Source organism: Marmota marmota, unplaced genomic scaffold (assembly GCF_001458135.2).
Source record: "Marmota marmota marmota unplaced genomic scaffold, marMar, whole genome shotgun sequence".
NCBI classification, from domain to species: Eukaryota; Metazoa; Chordata; class Mammalia; order Rodentia; family Sciuridae; genus Marmota; species Marmota marmota.
Genome location: NW_026000222.1, coordinates 13,962,570 through 13,967,731, shown reverse-complemented (window position 1 = coordinate 13,967,731; position 5,162 = coordinate 13,962,570).

The window sequence follows — 5,162 nt, the reverse complement described above, 5'->3', positions numbered from 1 at the left end:
GTACAAGGACTGGGAATCTCTGATTTTAAATCCCATTACTGGCTTTGAGGAGAAGCACAAAAAAATCAGGAAAAGCTAGTTCGTCCCCCACTGATTTCCTTCACTTCAAAGATTTCTCTCGCCCCTTAAATCAGAAATATTATGGCACTGGGTATTTTTCAAGAAAAAAAAATTCAAGTTTCTTCAGAATATGTAGGCTGTATATGTTTTTTTTTTTTTTTTTTTTTTTTTTTTTTTTTTTAGGGAAAAAAAGAGGGGGGATGAGGATGAGGCACTCAATTCTCTGGCCATTAAACAAGTCATGCCTGCAAGAAATGCAGGCATGGGGGGGGGGCGGTATGCTCAGTCGCGCATCCCTCCATTAGCGCACGCCTGCGTGTCAACAATGCACGTGCCACCGGTGGGCTCCATCTCCCTAGGCTCGTGGGCGATGTGCAAATGGGAGCCAGGTCTCTCTGTTGTCCGCTCACAGCCCTGCTCCCCCAGACGGCTTCACGGGGCTCCCTTTTTTTCTCCCTCCAGCTGGCAAGCAAGAAGCCTTGATCATTTCCCCCAAGTTATGCTCTTGGAAATCCCTAAGGCGAATATAGCATCCGAGGGGCTCTTGCCCTCCAGTTGTTCACTTTGTTGCGTTGTGATAAGGTTAGTTATTTCTCTTCTTCACCCGCCCCAGGCTTGAGATGTGGTGCAAACTTCTAGTACCGGGTCACCAAAAGGGAAGCCAGCGCTAGCGTGTGACACAGGCAGTGCAGAACCCGGGAGAGCCACAGGCTCTGTGCTTCCTGCCCCCAGGTTGGATTTCAGATTTCCATTGCAAAGGAATCAAGGAAGCTGGGACTCCAACTCAAACCTGGGAACTAATTGTCCTGCATTTTCACAATGCGCTATGTATTGGAAATGAAGGACAGGCTTTATCATTTGGAACTCTTTCAAGGACCAGTCGCTCCAAGTTTGGGACTAATTCTTTAAAGGGTTTACTTCTGAGAAATAGGAAAAAGGAAAGAATGAAACATGCCCACAATCCATGTACTGGGGATGACACTCAAGAATAGGTTGTGGTCTCTTTTGAATCAGGAGTTCAAAAGAAGAGGAGGAGGAGGAGAAGGAGAGAGAATGGATTGTTCCCTCCCCCTTTCCCCCTGGATGAAACCTCTCTGGATTGGAGTGGCCAATTTGGTTTGATTTCTGCAGGTTGGAGGCTCTGGCAGGGTTAGGGGCAGCTGGGATAGAAAGACAGACCTCAGCTGCCCTCTAGACCAGCTGGTCTGCTCTTGGTTCTGGATGCAGAGGCTGAAATGGGATGATTTGCCCTCACCCTAGTAGCTGGTGGGAGCATCAGGGGTGCCGGTCTCTGAGCTGCCCTGGCGGCCTCATACACTTCCTTTTCACTCATCTCCTTGCCTTCTCTATGCATTCCCCCCACACCTGCCTCCTGTCCCCAAGAATTTAATTTTCCCCTTTCTATCATTTCAAGCCAATTCTTTTTTCACCAAAAATGTCTCTCCCACCCCTTTGGAGTAACTTTCCAAAAGAGTTGCTCTTGTCCTCAACTCTGGGACTCCTGGAGGTGAATTTGGGAAGCTCATTCTCATTGAAAGCCCCTATTGTGAACATCTGCATGCCCCCAGGGCCCCCAGGACATCACCTGGGTGCTGAGACCCAAAACCTAGCTCTCCCAATGCTGCCACAAGACAAAAAAGGACTTCAGACACTTTGCTCTTTTTCAGTGAAACAACTCAGAAACAAATCTGAATTTGGTTTTTGGTTATCTTTCAGGCATGAAAAATATTTTGACAAAAGTATTTTCCAGACTGCCTTAGTTGGGGGAGAGAAAGTTCTTGAAGGAGAACATAAGCATAAAAAAAGCAAGAAGCTGCATGTAATGAACACCACTGTGTACACGAGCTCAGGACTGTGAGGTGCAAGACTCCAGGATGAGGGGCTAGCACCAACATCCAAACTTCCTCCTCCTGACAGAGGCACTCCTGTTTCTTGCAAATGGGGGACAATTTTCATGCACACCCAGCTGCTCACTCCCTAGCGCACTGAGAGCAAACTTTCTGATTTGATGGTTGAGGGTCGGGGCACATCGGTTTAACCATAGAACAGAGCCGTAAATGGAGTAATTGCCGACACTCAGAGGAACCGCACCCCACACCCCTAATAGCAAAGGGAACTATCTGATTTGTCTGGGGGTCAAGGGGTGGGCTGGGACAAGGGGGGGGTCGGATGGATGGAGCGCCACGTGCTGCGCCTGGCTGCTGCTCACTCCTGTTTCTCCCTCCCTACCTCATCTTCTGCCATTTCCAGAGGCATGAGAAAGGTGATCTCGGACTTGACCCCTAAATCACAGCTGCCGGTGGCTGCACCTCGCTCTGGGATGAGCACAGCCCCTTCGCCCGGCTCGGGCAGCTTAACCCCTTCCTCCCCGCGCGCTCAGAGGCCAGCGGCAACGGCGCCTCTGACCGCGGCAATACGAGTAGCCAGCCTCCTCAGCGCAGCACCTTGGAGTCCATGCAGAGACCACAAAAGGGCGAGACTGTGGGGTGCTGCGAGCCTGGGGGCACGGGCCGGCCAGCCGGAGCATGCTGGGGAGCCCAAGGAATAGCCCGAGTTAGCGGAATGAGAAGGGATGTTTGGATCGTGTTAACTACCCAGACAGATGCACTTCGGCATGTCTGCATTTATGGAATCCATATGTTGTCGTGGCAAATGAAAGGACAGCAACACGTACATACAATAGACTTAGAATAACAATACGCATTCAAAAAAAAGACCCGCACATTCTTCGCGCTCCAACCCTCTCTTGGATCCAGCGTTAGAGTTGTACAGAGGTGTCCTTTCAACCTCCCCTGCCTCCACACGGGATTTTCTTTTTTCTTCCCCCTCCTTTATGTTTCTATGTCCTCAAACCCCCTGTAGAAGAAAACCTAGGGCCCAGAGCTAGACTCTTCCAAAGTGTGAACTCTTAACACCCCCTTCTCTTTCCTTCCCCCTTAAAACTGGCCCATGGCATCTTTAGTCCTTGGACCAAAAAAAGCTACTCACATTACAACACATATTCTGAAAATTGCAGGGGAGCAGATTTTTACTCAAATTCATCATCTACATCTTCATCATTAAACCAATATCACTATGTTATGTTTGCAAAAGAAGTGGCCCCAAATAGATCTGAAAACACAAACCTCCAGCGAGAGAGCAAACACACAGCCCTATACAGCACCTGCATTTATGTACACCTTGTATATTTGTGGGCACATATATTTTCACGCACACACAAGATGCAAAGACATCTAAAGTCATTCAAATGTATATTTATGAACTCCTTTATGCATTAATCGTTGTGTGTGGATATATGTATATGTGTGTGTGTGTGTGTGTGCATGTATCCATTCACTTGAGCGAGAGGTAGAGAAATGTATACATCAATGCAGTATTTAGCCTACATTCTATTTTCCCTCCCCACTGTAAATGTCTTAAAAACAGGTTGGTCTAAAATTTCTGCCCTCTTGCCAGCTAAGTTAAGGATTTAGATTCTAAATTTCTTGGCTCTTTTTTTTTCATTTTGTACATAAAATAATCCATATAGATGCTGGATTATCGTCTAAGCATTATTCAATCATACAAGCTTGGTACCTCTCCTCCTTGCAACGAATTCACTCAGTAAAATTAGCATAAGTATTTACCAGATTAAGCTGACATTTTCTTATATTGCAACATGAAATACGTTTATATCCAGAATTTCCCCCAAATAGCTTATACCATGAAGATATTGACTTCCTCCACACTGTTTCATAGAAGAAATAAGCGACAAGTTCACTTCTACTACTATTTGCATTTTAAAAGAGAATAAATACATAGTATTTAAGTGATTTTTTTCAAGATCTACAAGGAGAAATTTAATTCTGCTGCATCTTTAAAAAATAAACTAATAGATTTATGAAGATTTGTGAAGACAGATAAATAGGAACAAATACACTCCTGAGGGTCTGAACAATTTTCCTTACCTGATGTATTATGGAAAAATTCAGAATTTACCAGTCTTTCTTCAGTCAGCTACATTTTACACTGACCTGTACTTTGAACTGAAAGGGAAAAAAAAAAGATTAACTGTTGCCAATGAAAAATATAAAATAATAATCAGAAACCAGACAAACTGTAGGTAAAAATATACAATGGCTACAATAAAGATAAATATTTATTTAATCAAAGTAGAGGTTGTATTTGGACTGTAGGAATGTTTCATCCTTCCCTTAAAAAAAAAAAAAAAAGGCAAGAAAGAAAAAAGCCAGAGTCTTTGCAAGCTCCTGGAGGGTTCCCATTGTCCAGGGCTATCGAGAGCCCAGAATGGCATTAACCTCACAAAAGACACATTGTGCAGGGGACAAAAAAAAGCCCCTTCTTCTACAATAACTTTTAGCTTTTTTATTTTTAGAAAATGACAAAGGTTTTGCAAGCACTGACTGGTGAAACCTGTAGCAAGCCAGGCTGGACTTGGCTTTATTGATCAGCTGTCCCGCATGGAAAAGCAGCCAGGAAAAGTTTGAATGGCAACCCAGATTTGGCTCATGGAGAGGAAACCCCCGATTTTTCTAAGTGTATTTTCCTTCCCCCACCCTTCCCCTTTAAATAAAAAAGCATTATCCCCAGAGTGAATTCAGAAGGATTAGATGAGGTAACTGCAAAATCCCAAACCGGTTTTCTCCCCCCTAGTCTTGACTAAGAAGCTGCATGCTCTTAAGAGCATTGGAAAAGCTCTCAAAATGAAGAATTACTTTCTAATCAAACAGATTTCCTGATTAGTTCCCAAATTCCTTCTCAGATCAGTAATCGTGGTAGGCTGGTGCAAAAAAAATTTTTTTTCCGGATAAAAATAAGTTTTAGCGCATTCATCCTCTCTACCTGATGTTACCAATGCCTTCAAAAACATAAATGTTGTTTTTACATTTGTTTGAAGATCACCTAAAGTGCAGATTGCATTTTATTTTATTCTAGACATTGTAATTTCAGTGGTACTAGTTCATATTTAGAACTTACATAAATACACAGTTGTCATTAAAAAAAATCTATTGCAGTAGCAGTGACGCTAAGGCTAGGATTTGAAAGTAGAGGAAGAGAGAGAGAGAGAGAGAGAGAGAGAGAGAGAGAGAGAGAGAGAGAGA